The sequence below is a fragment of the Cynocephalus volans genome, chromosome 5 (assembly GCF_027409185.1).
Source record: "Cynocephalus volans isolate mCynVol1 chromosome 5, mCynVol1.pri, whole genome shotgun sequence".
NCBI classification, from domain to species: Eukaryota; Metazoa; Chordata; class Mammalia; order Dermoptera; family Cynocephalidae; genus Cynocephalus; species Cynocephalus volans.
This window is the reverse complement of record NC_084464.1, coordinates 15,378,302-15,399,302: the sequence shown is the minus strand read 5'-3', so window position 1 is coordinate 15,399,302 and position 21,001 is coordinate 15,378,302. Positions and strand designations below refer to the sequence as shown.

General features: G+C 38.4%; 1 pseudogene; it reads right to left on the bottom strand.

The window, feature by feature from the left end:
- Positions 1 to 960: 960 nt before the first annotated feature.
- Positions 961 to 21,001, bottom strand: part of LOC134378886 (uncharacterized) — a 143,486-nt pseudogene continuing 123,445 nt past the window's right edge.

Sequence of the window (21,001 nt, the reverse complement as noted above, 5' to 3'; positions counted from 1 at the left end):
GTATACTAGTCAGGGTTCTCCAGAGAGACAGAACCAATAGAATATATAGATATAGATATATTAGAGGGGATCGATTAGAGGAATTGGTTCACATGATTACGAAGGCCTACAAGTCCCACAATACGCCGTCTGCAAGCTGGAGGCACAAGAAAACTGGTCACATGGCTCAGTCCAAGTCCAAAGGCCTGAGAACCTGGGGGGCTGTTAATGCAAGTCTTGGAGTCTGAAGGTTGTAGAAACTGGAGTTCCAATGTCCAACAGCAGGAGAAGAAGGGTATCCCAGCTCAAGAAGAGAGAAAGAGAATGAATTCATCTCTCCTCTGCCTTTTTGTTCTATGTGGGCCCTCAGCCAATAGGAGGGTGCCCACCCACATTGAATAAAGGTGGATCTTCCTTACCTAGTCCTCTGATTCAAAGGCCAATCTCTTCTGGAAACACCCTCACACACATACCCCAAAATAATGCTTTACCAAGTATCCCAGGATCCAGTTAAGTTGACACTTAAAGTTAACCATCACTAGTCCATTCATTCTCTTTATTTTATTTTATTTTATTTGGGGGGCATCTGGTCGTACAGGGATTTAAACCCTTGACCTTGGTGTTCCACACACATCTCTTTAAACCATGCTTAATCTACAAATAAATGTTGTAGTTCCACCTAACATGATACAACTATCCTGTATACAACCAAAAATGCACTAATCCCTTCCCCAGAAGAGGTAAAAATCCTTGAGTGATGTTTACTCATTTCCTGATATCCCATAACTTAAATACTATGATGTACAATTACCAATACTTAAATATTGATATAAAGTCAATATGCTTTATGTTACTTGATAAAGGAACAAGAGAGAAAGGATATATGTGTGTATATACACACAAACTTACTCTTAACCCAATAGACAGGAAATGCAGCACTCACAGCAATCACAGTCCTCATTTCTATAACTGGCCGCATGGTCATAGCTGGTAATTATAACTGTCTTTTTTCTACTACCCATTCTGTATTCCTCTTGTCTTCAGCGATCACCTCGGCTGGTTGTGGTTCTTTACCCACTGGGGTGACCCAAACCTTCATCCCTGAGGAATATGGGCCATTCATAGTCTTGCCTGGATTGGGTTTATATAATTTCCCATTGACTTTATTCACAGGGCACAGTAGTTCTAAGAGATGCCCTAAGGAATCCCCTGTATTCCAGATATAATCTTCCTCACCTCCATTGTGAAATAGTAATCCAACTTCCCCTTGGTAGTCTGGGTCAGCCACCCCAGCCAACATTGTAACTCCCTTCTTAGCCTGTTGACTCACAGGCATGAGGAGCCCAAAGTGGCCTAGTGGCAGTCTTAACTTCCAGTTCCATGGGATAATTGGTGTGTCTCCTGGTGGAAGCATTCCTCCCTCTGGAACTAAGACCTCTAGGCCAGTGGAGTATAAAGTCATGGGGAAAGGAAGCAAAAATTTTGCCAGTGGGTCACTAGGGGTTATGGTGAATGGTGCCATTCCTGTTTCTACCCCTTGATTCCTAGACCAGTGAATCCTGGCTATGGGAGAAACAGTACCATATATCTTGCACTGATTCAGAGCTTTCTGGAGAGCCTAGCCCTAGCCCTGCAAGATATTGTCACCTGCCTGTCACTGTAACTGAGTCTTTTAAAAAGCCATCTCAATGTTCTATCAAGCCAGCTGCTTCAGGATGGTGAGGAACGTGGTAAGCCCAGGGAATTCCATGAGCATGAACCTATTGCCACACTTCTTTGGCTGTAAAGTGAGTCCCTTGGTGAGAAGCAATGCTGTGTAAAATACCTTGATGGTGGATGAGGCATTCTGTAAGTCCACAGATGTAATTTTGGCAGATGTACTGCATGCAGGGAAGGCAAATTCATATCCTAAGTGTCTATTCCAGTAAGGACCTAACACTGCCCCTTCCGTGATGGAAGAAGTTCAGTGTAATCAACATGCCACCAGGGAATGGTTTCATATCAGGGGCTCAGGTATCTGCCACTGGCAGACTGGGAACTCAGAGCTGGCCATAGCCAGGTTGACTTCAGTGAATGGAAGTCCATGTGGCTGAGCCAATGCATGACCTTCATCCCTGACACCATGGCCACTTTGTTCAGGAGCCCATTGGGCAATGGGATGACTGGGGAAAGAGGCTCAATGGTATCCACAGAACAGGCCATTCTATCCGTTTGATTATTAAAGACCTCCTCTGCTGAGGTCACCCTTTGGTGAGCATTCACATGTGACTCAAATATCTTTACATCCTTTGCCCATTCAGAATGTTCTATCCAATATCTCTTCCCCCAATTTTTTTGTCACCAACTTTCTAATCATGTTCCTTCCAAGTCCCTGACCATCCAGCCAAACCACCGACCACAGCTCCTGAATCAGTATATAATCACACATCTGGCTTTTGCCCTTCCATGCAAAGTGCACAACCAGGCGCTCTGCCTGATTTTCTGACTACTGGGAAGATTTCTCATTACCACTGTCCTTCAGGGATGTCCCAGAAAGGGGCTGTAGAGCTGCACTACTTACTTTTGGGTGATGGCTGCATGTTGTACAGAACCATCAGCAAACCAGGCTCTAACTTCCTCTTCCTCTGTAAACTGATCATTGGGTACTCTCCACGATGCCATAGGTCCAGGCTGGGAGAGACAAAGCCGTGCAGCAGGAGTGGGGACCACAGGAATTTGGGCAACTTCTTTATGTAACTTACTTGCGCCTTCAGGACCTGCTTGGGCCCAATCATGTATACACCATTTCCACTTGATGGTGGAGTGCTGCCGTACATGCCCAACTTTATCACTTGCTGGGTTTGATAACACCCAGATCATGATGGGCAGCTCAGGTCACATGATAATTTGGTGGTCCATGGTCAAGTGTTCAGTTTCTTCTAAAGCCCATAGCAGGCCAAGAGCTATCTCTCAAAAGGACAGTAGTGTGCAGATGATGGCAAGGTCTTGCTCCAAGATCCTAAGGACCTGAACTGTGATTCACCTGCAAGAGCCTGCCAAAGGCTTTAAACAGCATCCCTATCTGCCACTGACACCTCCAAGAGCATTGGTTCTGCTAGATCATATGGACCAAGGGACAGAGCAGCTTTCGCTGCAACCTGGACCTGTTGCAGAGCTTTCTCCTATTCTGGGCCCCACTCAAAACTAGCACTTGGTAAGCAGGCTGGAGTGACATACCCACTTGAGGAATGTGTTGTCTTCAAAATCCAAATAAGCCCACTAGGTGGTGTGCCTCTTTCTTGGTTGTAAGAGGGGCCAGATACAACTATTTATCCTTCACCTTAAAAGGGCTATCTCAATATGTCCAATACCCCTGGACCACTAGAAATTTCACTGAAGTAGAAGACACCTGAATTTCAGTCAGATTTATTTTCCACCCTCTAGCACACAAATGTTTTCCCAATAAGTCCAGAGTAGTTGCTACTTCATGCTCACTAGGTCTGATCAGCATAATGTCAGCAATGTAATGGATGGGTGTGATATCTTGTGGAAGGAAAAGGTGATCAAGATCCCTGCGAATTAAATGAGGAGACAGGGCAGGAGAGTTGATATACCCCTGAGATAGGATAGTGAAGGTCTTGCCAGCTGAAAGCAAACTACTTCTGGTGGGTCTTATGGACAGGTATGTATAAAAAGACATTTGCCAGATCAATAGCTGCATGCTAGGTACCAGGAAATGCATTAATTTGCTCAAGCAATGAAGCCATATCTGGTACAGCAGATGCAACTGTAGTCACCACTTTGTTAGGGTTATAGTAATCTATGGTCATTCTCCAGGATCCATTTGTCTTCTGCACAGGCCAAATAGGAGATTTGAATGGGGATGTGGTGGGAATCATCACCCCTGCCTCTTTCAAGTCCTTGATGGTGGCACTAACCTCTGCAGTCCCTCCAGGAATGCAGTATTGCTTTTGATTTACTATCTTCCTAGGTAGAGGCAACTCTAACAGATTCCATCTGACCTTTCCCACCATAATAGCCCCCCTTCCCAGGTCAGGGCACCAATGTGAAGATTCTTCTAGCTGCTAAGTATGTCTATTCCAACTATGCTCCTGGAACTGGGGAGCTAACCACAGGATGGGTTCAGGGACCCACTGGACCCACTGTGAGTCAGACCTGAAATTAAACTCCATTGATTGCCTGACATCCAGAAGCCCCTATTCCAACTGGAGGGACACTGTGAAGTTTCGGGTCTCTTGGAATCAATGTCAGTTCAGAGCCAGTGTCCAGTAGTCCCCAAAGGGTTGGATTACTTCCTTTGCCCAATGCACAGTTACTCTGCAAAAGACCATAGATAGGTCTCTTTGGGGAAGGATGGCAGAATGATTAATAGTATAAATTTTGGGTAGTGTACTGTATTAATCCATTCTGTTGCTTATAACAAAATACACGGAACTGGGTAATTTATAAAGAAAACAAATATTTATAGCTTAAAGTTTCTGAGGCTAGGAAGTCCAAAGTCCAGGAAACACATTTGGTGAAGGTCTTGGTGGTGGTGACAGTAACCCAGGGTCTCACATGGCAGAAAATGGTGGTGCAGAGGGAGTGATTGCTCCTCATGCCCTCTCCTTTTGAAGCCCTCAGAACCACACACCTGACCATCATTACTAATCCACTCACTACAGCATGATCCTACTATCTAATCACCTCTACAAAGCACTAACTTTCAATTACCATAATAGGATTGCCACCTTCAAAATTTACAGTGGGAATTAAGGTTTGGGGAGACATTTGACCCAGTGAATGTGCCAAGGTTGTTTCTTGAAGGGATCTGTCCTTCCCTTACTCAAGAATTTCTGGGTCTGTAAACTGGCTCAAATCTGAAAACTGGTGGAGGGGTCATGATTCTCTATTTTTATTCAAGTTAGACTTTTGTTCACTTGACCTGGAAGTTTTCTGCTTATACAGACCAAGTAAGAATTTAGTAGGCTTCCTATCTATTTCACTTCTAGGAACACCATGATATAACTAGCCAATGCTGTAGATCTACACGAGTTAGACTATTCTGATTGTTGCTTTGCCTCTGCTGTCCATTATGGTAACTACGCCCACCATGTCTTTGGCAGTTGAGTGCCACCACTTGGCCCCTGCCACCCCAGAATCCAACTATTTTCATTGCATTTAAGTTTTCCTATTGAGTCACTGTGGTTCCCACTGTAAGGTCCACTCTACAGAGAAAAGCAATCATCGAGCTCTTCAGGAATGTTGGGGCTCCCCTCACAAACCTATTTCTCAACATATTGGTAAAAAGTATGTCTTCTGAATCCTCCCAGTGTGGGTGACTATGTTTTAAGTGACAAAGACACTCTAGCATTCCAGTCTCCCTAAGACTTTGAATCTCTTTCTCTATGTTAAACAAAGGGAGATCAGGCATCTCCATCTCACTCACAGTGGGCCATCTTTTGACCCATGTTTCAGCCAACCAACTGAGCAAACTTTTAGAGCCCATTCTAACTCCCCAAGGTGCAATATCAAATACAGAATCTCCACGTAGTGGGCTCATATCAACTAATTTGGCCTAACCCAACTTAATGTTCCTTCCACCGTCATCCCACACCTTTAATATCTATTCCCACACATGTTCACTGGATTTCTGGGTGCATAAATTAGAAAAGTCAAGTAGTTCTTCTGGAGTATAACACACTTCCTCATGGGTCACACTTAGTACCTCACCTACAGGGGCCTTCAGGGACTTGAGTCTAGTTGTAGGTCTAGAAGCAAAGAGCAGTGTTAGGAGTCTGTCCTGAAGAGAATCAGCACTGTCTTGCTTGGCAACGGCCTCAGGGGAGGCCATTACCATTTCCCCAGGTAATGCAGGGTTCATGCCCCCCAGACGGAGGTGGAGATGTCCATACCATTGGGGGTGGGGAAGCCACTCCCCCAGCAAAAAAGATTCATCAGAATTTAGGAGTTCAATGTCCTCAGTTTCATTAGGGTCTTCCCACAGGTCCCTATCCCAACTTAAAGGATCCCGTTCTTTCCCAATTAATGCCCTCACTTTAACAGTAGATACTCTGCAAGGCTGAAAGTTCAACTTTCATTGAAATTCAGCCAGTCACATCATGCGGACTTGTGTCTGATATTCAGCAATTTCAGCCCTGTGGCTACAAGGGGAAGATTCTCCCTCAGGGCACGCTTAGAAGTTCTTAGGTTATTTATGTGGAGCTTGAGCTAGGAATTCAAATCCCTGAGGTCAGCCTTTTCTTTCATCACTTTGTGATGCCCAGAGACATTAGGAGCAACCAACTAATGTCATTATATTCTTCAGTCATCCACAGATGTTTGAAAGTGTCATATACAGGATCACGAAGTTCCTTGCCTCTTACAAGTGATTGGGAGTATCCAATGCAGATATTTTGCATATCTCTAAAACAATTCACACCATGCACTATTGTGCTCTCTCCACTATTGGAAGTAGAGTCTTTAGCACTTTTAAGTCTAATCAGATTAGAAAGCCAACTCCAGAAACCCCAAGCCTATTAAGTAAACTCATCCTTAGAATTTTGCTCCTCTAGAACCACTGCTGGTACCAAAATCTATATTAACAACACTTCTCCAGGGAGACAGAACCAATAGAATATATGCAAAGAAATATATGTGAGGAGAATTATTAGGGATATTGGCTCATATGATTATGGAGGCAGAGACATTCCATGATAGGCTGTCTGCAGGCTGGAGACAGGGAAGCTGGTAGCATGGCTCAGTCAAAGTCCAAAGGCTACAGAACCAAGGAAAACAATGTTGTAACTCACAATCCAGGGACGAAGGCCTGAAAAACTGGGGGCCTGCTGGTGCAAGTCCTGGAGTCCAAAAGCCAGAGAGCCTACATCCAACGGTAGGAGAAGAAGGGTGTCCCAGCTCCAGAAGAGAGGTGCAAGCTCACCTTTCCTCTGTCTTTCTGTTCTATTAAGACTATCAGCCTATTAGAAGGTGCCCACCCATATTGAGTGAAGGTGAATCTTTCTTACTTAGTCCACTAGTTAAAATGCCAATCTCTTCCAGAAATATCTTCACAAACACACCCAGGAATAATGCTTTACCAGCAATCTAGGTATCCCTTAATTCAGTCAAGTTCACGCCTAAAATTAATCATCACATAGGTAAGAGAATGTTTAGTATTATAAAAAACTGCCAAAAGCTCTTCCAAAGTATATGTACAATTTTGCATTTCCACCATTAGTGAATGAGAGATCCTGGTGCTACACATCCTTGCTTGTTATCGGAGTTGCCAGTGTTTTGAGTTTTAGCCATTCTAACAGGTATGTAGTGGTGTCTTATTTTTGTTTCAATTTGAAATTCCCTAATGACATTATAATCTTGAGCATGTTTCCACATGCTTATTTACCATCCGTATATCTTCTTTGGTGAGATGTCTGTTCAGATCTTTTGCCCATTTTAAAATTGGGTTAGTTCACTTTTTTATTGTTGAGTTTTGAATTCTTTGTACATTTTGAATACTAGTCTCTTGCAAGTATTTCTTCTAGTCTGTGGCTTTTCTTCACATTCTCTTGACATTGTCTTTTTCAGAGCAAAAGTTTTTAATTTTAATGAAGTCCAGCTTATCAATTATTTCCCTCATGGGTTGTGCCTTTGGTGTTGTATCTGAAAAGTCATCACCATACCCAAGGTTATCTATATTTTTTCCTCTGTTATCTTCTAGGAGTTTCACAGTTTTGCATTTTGCATTTAGGCCTGTAATTCATTATGTGTTGATTTTTGCCCAGGGTGTTCTGTCTGTGTTAGGTTCTTCTTCTTTTTGCATGTGGATATCTAGTATGCCACCGTCATTTCTTGAAAAAAAAGTCTTTCTCCATTGTATTGCCTTTGTTCCTTTGTCAAAGGTCAGTTGACTATATTTATGTGGGTGTATTTCTGGACTCTCTCTTCTGTTCCATTGATCTATTTGTCTGTTATTTCATCAATGCCACGTTTTCTTGATTACTGTAGCTCTAGAGTAAGTTTTGGAATTGGGTAGTGTAAGTCCCCCAACTGTGTTCTTCTCCTTCAATATCATGTTGGCTATTCTGGGTCTTTTGCATCTCCATATAAACTTTAGACTCAGTTTGTCATACTCATTATAATAACTTGCCAGGATTTTGATTGGGATTGTATTAAAACTATGGATCAAGTTGGGAAGAACTGACATGTTAACAATATTGAGTTTTTTAAATCCATGAACATAAAGTATCTCTACATTTAATTAGTTCTTCTTTGATGTCTTTCATTGCAGTTTTGTAGTTTCCCTCATACAGATGTTGTGCATATTTTGCCAGATTTATGCATAAGTATTTTATTGGGGGTGCTAATGTAAGTGGTAATGTATTTTTAATTTTAAGTTCCACTTGTTTATTGCTGGCACATAGGGAAGCAGTGGACTTTTGTATATTAAAGTTCTGTCCTGCAACCTCACTATAATTAATTATTAGTCCCAGAATTTGTTGTTGTTGATTCCTTAGGATTTTCTATGTAGACAATTGTGACATCAGCAAACACAGTTTTATTTCTTTCTTCCCAACATTTATATTTTTTACTCTTTTTCTTGTCTAATTGCATTAGCTAGGACTTCCAGTATGATGCTGAAAAGATATGATAAGAGGGGACATCCTTGCCTTGTTTCTGCTTCTAGCAGGAAAGTTTTGAGTTTCTCATCTTTAAGTATGATGTTAGCTGCAGGTTTTTATAGACATTCTTTATTAAGTTGAGGAAGTTCCTCTCTATTTCTAGTTTACTGAGAGTTTTATTATGAAAGGGTATTAGATTTTGACAAATACTTTTCTGCATTGATTAACATAATCATGTGATTTTTCTTCTTTAGCCTGTTGATGTGATGGATTACATTAATTCATTTTTGAATGTTAGACCAGCCTTGCATACCCAGGATAAATCTCATTTGGTTGTGGTGAATAATTCTTTTCATGTATTGTCAGATTTGATTTGCCTATGTTCTCTCGCTGATTTTTGCATCTGTGTTCATGAGAGGTATTGGTCTGTAGTTTCCTGTAATGTCTTTGTCTAGTTTGGTATTAGGATAATGGTAGTCTCATAGAATGAGTTAGGGAAGTGTTTGCTCTGCTTCTATCTTCTACAAAAAAATGCAGAGAATTGGTATGACTTCTTCCTTAAATGTTCGGTAGAATTCACCAGTGAAGCCATCTGGACCTGGTGTTCTCTGTTTTGGGAGGTTATTATTGATTCAGTTTCTTTAGTAGATATAAGCCTGTTCACATCTATCACTTTTTAACTTGCTTTTGATTCCCATTCTAAGCAATCTTTAAAAGCTCTGCTTTTCCTGTTTTGTTTGATTACTGTCAGAGCTTCTCCATCCTCCACACTGAGAGCCAGTAGCAGCCAGGCTTTGACCTCCAGGTTCAGCCTTCATGACTTACCAGTTAAGCAGAATGTACCTCTCTGGAAGAGAGCTGTCCTGCTAATTTCAGCAGATAAATGTCTGTGAGTTTTGTGTTGAAGTGAAAAAAGCCAGGGCTTTGGAATCAAATTATCTTGGGTTTCAAATCTGGCTCTTCCAAATAAACACTCTGTGGCCTTAATCATCCTGTAATTTTGGTGATCTACATTTTCCTTCCTAGAAAAGAGGAAGGAATAGTGATCTCATAGAATTCTCTGAGAACTATATGGAAATAATTACTATTAGGCTTTTTTCCTTCTATTCCTTTTTCTTTCTATTGCCTTAAAAAATGCATTAATGATTGTCTCCAATACATAACAAGCCAGATATTAACTTGTCTACCATTAACAGATTTGAATAATTTCCCATTATGACTTGTGGTTTTGTAACAACTTTTTACACAAAAAGACTAGAAAGTCTAGGAACCAAAGTAAAGTTTCAAGCCTTGACTTTTAAAGCCAATCTTATTAGGGCTGGCCCATGGCTCATTTGGGAGAGTATGGTGCTGATAGCACCAAGACTGTAGGTTCGGATCCCTATATAGGGATGGCTGAGTAGCTCACTTGGGAGAGCGTGGTGCTGACAACACCAAGTCAAGGGTTAAGATCCCCTTACCGGTCATCTTTTTTCTTTTTTTTAAAGCCAATCTTATGTAACACTAATTTTTTGTTTTTTCAAACAGCAGTGGGGAAAGTCTGTTCAATTGTAAGCAATAATGTCTTATTGGCATAATACTGGAAGTCAAGTTTTATTTTGCTTTTTAGATAGTGACTAGAAAAACATTTCAAGTCAAACTGCTTTTCAAGCGAGTCAAACCTTTTGTTCTGAAAACATTTAAAAACACATTTAAACAAAACAGGAAAAAAAGAACAGTTTTAAAACACTAAATGTTATCATTATCAGTAATAGGGTGGTTTCTGTAAAGAGGTAGGTGTTGAGGTTGCTATGGGAAGGAACTGGGAAGGTCATGAATTATCTCAGAGATATTGCGTCTATACTAGAGGTTGTTGTGTTGCAGGAACTGGAGATGCAACTCCTGGAAAATTTAAGATGCCTCCCTTGACTGGTTAAGAAGAAACAAGGGGTTTGTCATTTTAGGAAATAAAGGGGCCCTTCACCAAGCCACATTTTTTTTCTTTTGGTCTTCCTCGAAATTAGAGAAAAGATCATTTTGGTTATTTTTATATAAAAATGCAAAGAAGAGATGCAGCTTTGACTAACTCGGGGAACATATATATAATGTAAGAACCAATGACACCCTACCCCACTACTCAGCTGATACATTAACTGTGTGTGATTTTTAAAGCCTGAAGACAGGTGATCTGGGTCAGGCAGCTGGTTGAATGTTCTGCGGTCATTTTAAGGGGGTAAGATGTACAAAGGGAATTCCAAATGTTAAAGGTTGCAAGGATGAAGAAGCTAAAATTTCCGCTTAAGACTAAAAACAGATAAGAATGCCCCATGCCATCAGTATTTCAACATAATATTGATCAATACTATAGGGAAAGAAAAGGAAATAGTTTTAAGAATTGGAAAGAAAGAGATAAAACTCTCATTATTTATAGATAATATCATCTATCTAGAAAAACCAATAGAATCAAAAAACTTCTAGTAGAAAACTGTTAGAAGTAATAAGAGGGTTCAGCAAAATATCTGGATAGAAGATCAATCTAGAAAAATCAATAGTATTTCTTCATTTCAGTTGTGACTGACTCAAAATAAAATTTAAAATGACATTACTTAAAATAACAACAAATATTATAAAGGATCTAGGGATTAACTAAATCAAGGATGCACATGATTTCTGTGAAGAAAAATTTAAAACTTTAATAAAGAACATAAAAATAATTATTTGAATAGATAAAGATATTCCATGCTCTTAGGTGAGCTGTCTTGATATTATAAAAGTGTCTATTTTCTCTACATCGATCTAAAACTCAGTGAAACCCAATAGCAATACTAGTTAAATTTTCAAAAAGAAATTCATTAATCTTAATCTAAAATTTATATAGCAGAATAAATGTGTATTCAGAGACAGATTAACCTTAAAAAAAAAAAAAAAGAGCAGAGAGAGAACTTAGGGAACTTGCCTTACCATATATTAAGATACAATGTTAGGTGGGACCATATGAAATTGCCCTTTTCTTAAGGTCAAAATTGAGTGTATATTAGCAATTTCATATGATTTAACATGTAAAAAGTTATTATGGTTTTTTTTAACTGCATCACTGGTGGGGGGAAAAAACAAATAAATAGAGCAATGGGATAGACTTGCATGCAAAAACAGACTTGTGTGTATATAGGAACAAAATATTTGATAAAGAGGGCATTACAAATCAACAGAGAAAAGACAGCTTGATTAGTAGAAAATGTAGGGAAAATTATATGAAAAATAAAACCAAATCTTTTTTCACACTACATACAAAGATGAAAGACAGACTGAAAACTTAAACATGAGAGGTAAAACTATGGAGTTCATGGAGTAAAATGTATGAGAAACATCTTTGTGAACTAAGGATAAGGAAAGACTAGTTAAAATAAAATAATATATTTATAAATAAAAAACTGCTTAATTTTATTATATCAAAATGAAGACCTTCTATTTAATAAAGAACGCCTTGGACAAATAAACACATATAGAGTAGGAGAATAATATGTAATGTCTTAAAAAATGTGATTCATATCCAGAATATCAGAGTTAATCCTGCCAGTCAAAAGAAAAACTATAGCAACTCAAAATTTAAAATAAGCAAAAGATCTGAACAGGAAAATCTCAATATGGAAGACTCATAAAGCTAATAAGCATAGGAGGAAGTGTTCAAAATGATTAGAAATCAGAGAAGCACAAATTAAGTTCATAGATATAAGACTGCATAGATCATGGTAAGAGATTGTGGAGATAGAGAACTCTCATGTATTGCTGGTGAGAGGATAGTTTAGTGTCACTGATTCAGAAAGCAATCTGGTTTTACTGTCAAATTAAGAATACACACATTCTAATACACTAAGATCCAGCAATTCAATTCCTGGGCTTATATACCCAAACCATTTTTGTACAGATTCACAAGAGGACATGATAAAGACACTACTACAGTTTTATTTATGACAGTGAGAAGCTGGATGCAACCTGAGTGTCCATCCTGGGATAGAATGTAGGTAAAATGATGTGGATGAACGTTTGTGAAATATCATGTGGTAGTTGGAAGAAACGTGTGTTGTTCTGAAAAACAAGATGGCGCACCCAGTAGAATAACTACTATCAAAAAACAGAAAGTAACAAATGTTAATGAGGATGTGGAGAAAAATGATGCAGCCCCTATGGAAAATAGTATCATGACTCCTTAAAAGATTAAACATATGAGGGGACTTCAAAATGTTTGTGGATAATGGAATTAAAAGATAAAAACAAGAAATACAAACTTTATTTCTCAACATTAACTCCATCAAGTTCAAGACAATTTTGTAAGCAATGAAATCAGCTATTTAGTTTATCCATAAAGAACTGAGGGTCTTGGGAATTTAAACATTCAATACAGTTTTTTTTTTTTTTTTACATTATTAATTGAAGAAAAATGGGTGCCTTTTAAAGATTTTTTAAGATTAGGAAATAAAAAGAAGTCAGGAGCCAAATCAGGATTATAAAGTGGATGCCAAATAATTTCCAGTGGAAACTCTCACAAAATTGCCCTTTTTTAATGGGAGGAATGAGCAGGAGCATTGTTGTGGTGGAGAAGGACTCTCTGGTGAAGCTTTACCAGGCCTTTTACTGCTAAAGCTTTGCTAACTTTCTCAAAACACTCTCATAATAAGCAGATGTTACCATTCTTCAGCGCTTCAGAAAGTCAACAAGCAAAATGCCTTCAGAATCCCAAAATACTGTTGCCACGACATTTGCTCTTGACTGGTCAGTCCACTTTTTCTTTGATTAGACCATTTCCACCTCTTGGTAGCCATTGCTTTGATTGTGCTTTATCTTCAAGATTGTACTGGTAAAGCCATGTTTCATCTCCTATTACAATTCTGTGAGAAATATTTCCAGATCTTGAACCCACTTGTTTAAAATTTCCATTGAAAGTTCTGCTATCATCTGCAGTTGATCTGGGTGCAATAGCTTAGCAACCACTGAGCAGAAAGTTTGCTAAATTTTAATTTTTCAGTCAGAGTTGTGTAAGTTGAGCCAATTAAGATGCCTATGGTGTTGTCTATTTTTTTTTTGCTGTTAATCATTGGTCCTCTTCAATTAGGGCATGAAGAAGATTTTTCTTCAAAAGTTGAGGTAGATTGTCTGCCTCTGTAGGCTTCATCATCAGCATCATCTTGTCCCTTCTTCTACCTCATCTTTTTCTTCTGCTGATTTCTTTGGGGCATTGTCCCTATAAACTTTTTGTAAAACATCAATGATGTCACCATTTTTCCACCCAAGCTTCATCATAAATTTGATGTTTATTCTTGCTTCAATTTTAGCACAACTCATGTTGCTCTGATAATGGTTATTTTTAAACTGATGTTTTATCCTTCTTAATGCCTCAGAGTAGATCCTGATCAGACAAAGCAAGTTAGTATAAATTTATTTTAGTGCAAAAGAATTTCACAATCCATACATATTATTTTTTATAACACACATTTTTCCATGAACTTTCTGAAGGCCCCTCACAGAATTACCATATGATCCAGAAATTCCACTTCTGGGTACCTAACCAAAAGAATTGAAAGCAGGGATTCAGATACTTTTACACCATGTTCATAAGAGCGTTATTCATGATAGCCAAAAGGTGGGAGCAACCCAAGTGTCCATCAATGGATGAATGGATAAACAAAATGTGGTATATACATACAATAGAATATTATTCAACCTTAAAAAGGAATTAAATTTTGACATATGCTACAACATCAATGAATCTTGATGATATTATACTAAGTTAAATAATCCAGTCATAAAAGACAAATACTGTATGATTTCACTTACATAAGGTACCTAGAATAGTCAAATTCATAGAAACAAAAAGTAGAATGGTTATCGCCGGGGTTGGTGGAGGGGAAATATGGAAAATTATTATTTTTTAGGTACAGAGTTTTAGTCTTGCAAGATGAAGAGTTCTGTAGAGGACAGTGGTGGTGATAGCATAGCAATGTGAATGTACTTAATGCCATCGAATTGCATACTTTCAAATAGTTAAAATAGTAAATTTTATGTTATGTGTATTTTGCCACAATTTTTAAAAAATTGTAGGTGAAAAAGTAAGAAATGAAATTTTATATAGATAGGTAGTATATTAGTCCGTTTTTGTGTTGCTGTAATAGAATACCTGAGACTGGGTAATTTGTAAAGAACAAAGATTTATTTAGCTTATGATTCAGGGACAGCTGCATCTGGTGAGGGCCTCAGGCTGCTTCTACTCATGGCAGAAAATGGCAGTCAGCCTGTGGGTACAAGCAGATCACATGGCGAGAGGAAGCGAGGGCAGGGGGAGGTGCCAGAGTCTTTTAAACAAGCAGCTCTAGCAGGAGCTAATAGAGTGAGAACTTACTCAGTAATCCCCTCCCCCCATGGGCATTAAACTATTCATGAGGGATCCACCCCCATAATCTAAACTGCTCCCAACATTGCCAAGTTGGGAATCAGATTTTAACATGAGCTTTGCTGGGACAACACATCCAAATGCTATGCGGTTGATCAGTAGATAGATAAATAGATAGATAGATAGATAGATAGATAGATAGATAGATAGATAGATAGATAGATAGATACCATATACATGAGTTTCAAAATATATTCATATAAAGGAGATCACACAAAATGTTGGAATAAGAAGCTCTAGGACTTGTTTCCTCCAAAAAAGCAACCATTGAACTGGAAAAAGCATTTGGGAGCAATTATTTCAGAACTCTGGAACCTAATTGGACACATAACAATTAAGGAGGTGCTGGATAAAGTCAGACGGTGATCTTCTGAGGTAAGAGGGTGGCATGCATGAACCAACCATCATCTGCCATTCCTCAGCCCCACCATGGCTGTGGGATTAGTTACCCATATTCCTGGAGTAGCTGCTGGTGTCAGAGTGGGCAGTGGGAAACTTCCCCTTCGAAAACTTGGGGTTGTGTGCATTTGCAGGTCTAGTGGTGTCATCAGGGACTGACAGAGATGCTTGCCTTAGTTTCAGCCCTGTCAGCTGCAGCAGCTCTCCCCAGCAATATCTATCAAAAGATTTAAAGAACCAACGCCCTTTCTTTCTTTTTTCCTTTTTTGGAGCCAGACATTTAAGAAAATCTTTTTCATGTCACTAACTGACAGCAGAAATAACAGAGCCAAAATTTCAGTTACCACACATAATAAAAAATACACTTTGCAAATACAGTTTAGAAAAGTCACAAACAGATCACTCCAAACTTTGACATGCAGTAACCAATAATCCCTAAGGTGTCAGAGAATCGAGTTTTCAGATTACTACATTATATTATTGAAAATGTTCAGTTCTTAACAAGAAAAAATGACAAGTGATACAAATAAAAAGGAAAGTATAGCCCATTCCCAGGGGGTAAAAATTAATAGAAAGGATCCCTGAGAAAGCCCAGATATTGAAATTACTGATCAAAGATTACAAAGCAGCTGTCTAAAATATGCTCAGTGAGCTCGAAGAAGCCATAAACAAGGGATTAAAAGAAATCAGAAAAATGATGTATGAACAGAATGTGAATATCAATAAAGAAATAGAAATTGTAAAAAGGAACCAAACAAATTCTGAAGCTGAAAGTTCAATATCTGAAATAAAAAATTTAGTAGAGAGGTTCAGCAGTACATTTGAACAGGTAGAAGAAACGCTCAGCAAACATGAAAATAAGGCACTTGAAATCATCGAGAATGAGGAGCAAAAAGAAAAAAATGAAAAACAAAAATAGCCTGAGGGACCTTTTGCACACAATCAAGCACACCAACATCTGTATAACAGGAGTTTCAAAAAGAAAACGGAAAGAAAAAGGAGCAGAAAAAAAAACCTGAAGAAAGAATGGGTGAAAATATTTCAGATTTGAAAGACATAACAACGTATATTCAAGAAACCCTAAGAAATTCCAATAGGAGACTTAAAGATACCCATACTGAGACACATTATCGTCAAATTGTTGAAACCTAAAAACATAGAATTTTTTGAGAACAGCAAGAGAGAAGTGATTTGTCATGTACAAGGGATTCTCAAGAAGATAAACAATGTATTTCTCATCAGAAATCATGGAGGCTAGAAGGCAATGGGATGACATATTTAAAGTCCTAAAAGAACAAAACTATCAACAAAGAGTTCTATATCTGGCAAAACTATTCTTCAAGAATGAAGAAAATTAAAACATTTCTAGAAAACAGAAGCTGAGAGAGTAAATTGATAGTAACCATTCTTACAAAAATTCACCCTAATACTAAAGCTAGGAAGACACCAAAAGAAAAAAAAAAAAAAAAAAAAACTCTAGGCCTCATAAATGTAGGTGCAAAAAATCAAAAACAAAAACCAAAACACAACAAAAAGCAGCAACTCAACAAAGTACTAGCAAACCAAATTCAGCAGCCTATTAAAAGGATTATGTATACCATCATCAAGTGAATTTTAACCCAGAAATTCAAAAGTCATTTAACATATGAAAAGCCATTAATATAACACATTGAATTAATAGAATGAAGGGGGAAAACCCTATGGTCACCTCAGTTGATGCAGAAAAAGCATTTTGATAAAATTCAGCACCCTTTCATTATAAAAAACACTCAATAAGCTATTAATAGAAGGCAACTTCCTTAACATGTTAAATGCCATATGTGAAGAATTCAAAGCTAACACCATACTTAGTTGTGAAAGACTGACACCATTTCCCCTAATATCACAAAGAAAAAAAGGATGCTCACTATCACCACTTCCATTCAACATTGTACTAAAAGTTCTAGCCAGAGCAATTAGATAAGAAAAAGAAATAAAAAGCATCCAAATTGGAAAGGAAGAAGTAAAATTATCTCTGTTCACAGGTGACATGATTTTATATGTAGAAACCTGAAAGAATCCACAAAAAAACTACCAGAACTAATAAACAAATTCAGCAAATTTGAAAGATACAAACTCAACATGCAAAAGTCACTGTATTTGTACACACTAGCAATGAATATTCCAAAAAGGAAATTAAGAAAAAAATTCTATTAACGATAGCATCAAAAATAATAAAATACTTGGAAATAAATTTAACCCAAGAAAGATTTGCACACTCAAAACTACCAAACATTGCTGAAAGCACATAAATAAATGAAAAGACAGCTCATGTTCATGGACAGGAAGACTTAATATTTTTTAGATGGCAACACTAATTAAAACTACCAATGCAATGCAACTTCTGTCAAAATCCCAATGGTGTTTTTTACAGAAATAGAAAAAACACATCTTAAAAATTCATAAGAAACTTCAAAGGACCAAACAATCTTAGAAACGAAGCACAGATTTGCAGGATTCAACTTCCTAATTTCAAAACTTACCACAAAGCTACAATAATCAAAATGGTGTGGTGCTGGCATAAGGATAGCTGTATAGACCACTGGCATAGAAATAAACCCTCACATATGTGTTCAACTGATTTTCAACAAGGTTGCCAAGACCACTCAAAAGGGAAAGGACAGTCTTTCCAACAAATGGTGCTGAGAAAATCTACATACAAGAGAATGAAGTTGGACTCTCACTTTATATTATGTACAAAAATTAACTCAAAGCGGATTAAAAATCTTGGAGCTAAAACAATATGAATCTTAGCAAAAAAACTTAGGGGAAAATCATAACCTTGGATTTGGCGATGACTTCTTAAATATGACTCCAAAAGCAACAAAAGAAAAATATAAATTGGACTTCAGCAAAATTAAAAACTTTTGTGCATCAAAGGGTACTATCAAAAGAGTAAAAAGGCAGCCCACGATAAGGAAGAAAATATTTGCAAATCATATATGTAATAAGGAATTAACATCCAGAATATATGTGAACTCATACAACTCAACAAGAAAAGAACACACAACCCAATTTTAAAATGGTCAGGGGATTTGAATAGACCTTTTTTCAAAGAATATACATAAATGGCCAATAAGTCCATGAAGAGACACTCAACATCATAGTCATTAGGGAAATGCAAATCAAAACAACAATAAAATATTGCCACATATCCACTAGGATGGCTATTATTAAAAAAATGGGAAATAACAAGTGCTAGAGAGTGTGATATTATGATATATATACATTGGTTTTTGTCCATGGTTCCTGGCTCCCCAAGGCAGGATTCTAATCTTTCTCCCACCTTTCTGTCTTGGAGCTGCCATAAATAAATTCTGTGACCTACCTTAACTGATAGCAGGTCATAAGGCTCCCATTCCAGAAGGGGCCCTGCCCATGCCCAGGAGGAAGGAATGTTGCAAACAGAGAGTTAGGGAGAGTCTAAACAGACAGGCCTTGCTGGGTTTCTCACCCAGGCTGTTAGTGTTAGATCAGACCCTTTTTGTCTGATCACATTTCTACATGGTTTAGTCATGCTTCAGTCATCCTTACTTAATGAAGCTTCCATAAAAACCCAAGAGCACAGGGTTTGGAGAGCTTCAGGATAGCTGAGTATGTAGAGGTTCCTGGAGGATGGGGTGCCAGGAGAGGGCATGGAAGCTCTGAGCTCCTTCTCCCATACCTTGCCTCATGCATCTCTTCATCTCCATCCTTTAAAATATCCTTTAAAATAAACCATTCAATGTAAGTGTTTCCCTGAGTTCTGTGAGGTGCTCAGCAAATGAATCAAACCCAAGGAGGGGGTTGTGGGAACCCCAATTTATAGCTGGGCTTTTGACTGGCATCTGAAGTGGAGGCAATCTTGGGGACTGAGACCTCAAACTGTGAGAGCTTACATTGTCTCCAGGTACATAGTGTCAGAATTGAATTGGCGGACACCCAACTGGGGTCCACTGGAGAATTGCTGGCTTGCTTGCCAGTGGGGAGAAATTCCCACATATTTGGTCACAGAGGTCAGTTTTCTGTGTTGGTAATTGTGCTGTGAGAGCAGAGGAAACACAGTATGTGTCATGAAAAATGTTATGAAAAACAGCAAGGATATGAAGAAATTGGAACCCTCGCGCATTACTGGTGGGAATGTAAAATGGTGCAGCTGTTGGAGTGAGCAGGACTGAACCCATGTTGGGACCTAAAACCACACAGGCTCTAAGAGATTTTAAAAGGACACAGTTGTTTTCTTGGCAAGCATTTCTCTGAGTTTCCTCTTTTCCCATGGTTATTTGATATTTTGAACCTTGGTTATGGGGCAAGATGACATTATTTACATGATTGTAAACTTTCTCAGCCAGCCTGGAGCTTGCCACAAGACATGTAATATCTTGAATACCCTGAAAACCAAGGAAGACATCAGTAAAGCTATGTTGATTCCACCCTGAATCAGGTCCCTAAGGTAACATCAAGGATGGAAACAGAAACAAGACAGAGCCTTGGCAAGACCTGACTCTTTGCAAGTAGCCCCCACAGCTCACATCCCCCTCCCTCCTGCTTTTCATTTCCCACACTCCATTCCCTCAACTCCCTCTTGAAAAACCCCTCAGTGAATCTGAACCAGAGAGATGGCTTCAGTCTGGCCGTTCCCCTTCAGGTTAACTGGAGAGATGAGTTAGCTTAACATCTCTCCTCAGGTCACCAGCATTCTTGAATAAAAGCTGACGTCCATTTTTAACAACAATTTGACTTTTGGGTTGTTTGTTTTCTGTTTGGGGGCAGGCAACCAGACTTGGGTTCAGTAACAAATTTGGAGGAGCTGAGTGCCCCCCAGGTATCACAGCTGCTATGGAAATTAGTTTGGTAGTTTTTCAAAAAAGTTAAATATAGGATTATCATATGACCCAGCAATTTCACTCCTAAAATTCCACTCCCAAAAGAATTTTTTAAAAAAGGGACTTATACTATATGCCAGTGTTTATAGCAGTGCAATTCCAATTCACAATAACCAAAAGGTGGAAACAGTCCAAGCATCCATTGACTGATGAATGATTAGATAAAGTGTATATACACTTTGTTGTCATACATACAATGGAATATTATTCATCCATAAGAATGAATGCAGTTCTGACACATGCTACAACATGGTGAACTTTGAAAACGTCATGCCCAGTGAAAGAAGTCAGGCACAAAGGACAAATATTGTATGAATCCTCGTACGTGAAGTATCTGTAAAAAGCAACTTCACAGATACAGAATGTGAAACAGAGATTACCAAGGGCTGAAGGGAAGGAGGAACGAATATGGGATTTCTGTCTGAGGTGATGAAAAAGTTTTGGAATTAGACAATGATGGCTACACAACATTGTGAATGTGTTAGTCCCACTACGTTGTACACTTAAAATGGTTTAAACGGTAAACTTAATGTCATGTATATTTTATAGCAATAAAGAAAAGACATTTACACAAAACAGTGATGCTCATTTTGAATACATAAGAAAAAAAGGCATGCTTTAAAATGGTTGCCTGTGTAGTGAGGGAAAGTGCGTGGGGAGAAAGTATGAGCTCAAAAGACAGAGAGTGGACACCC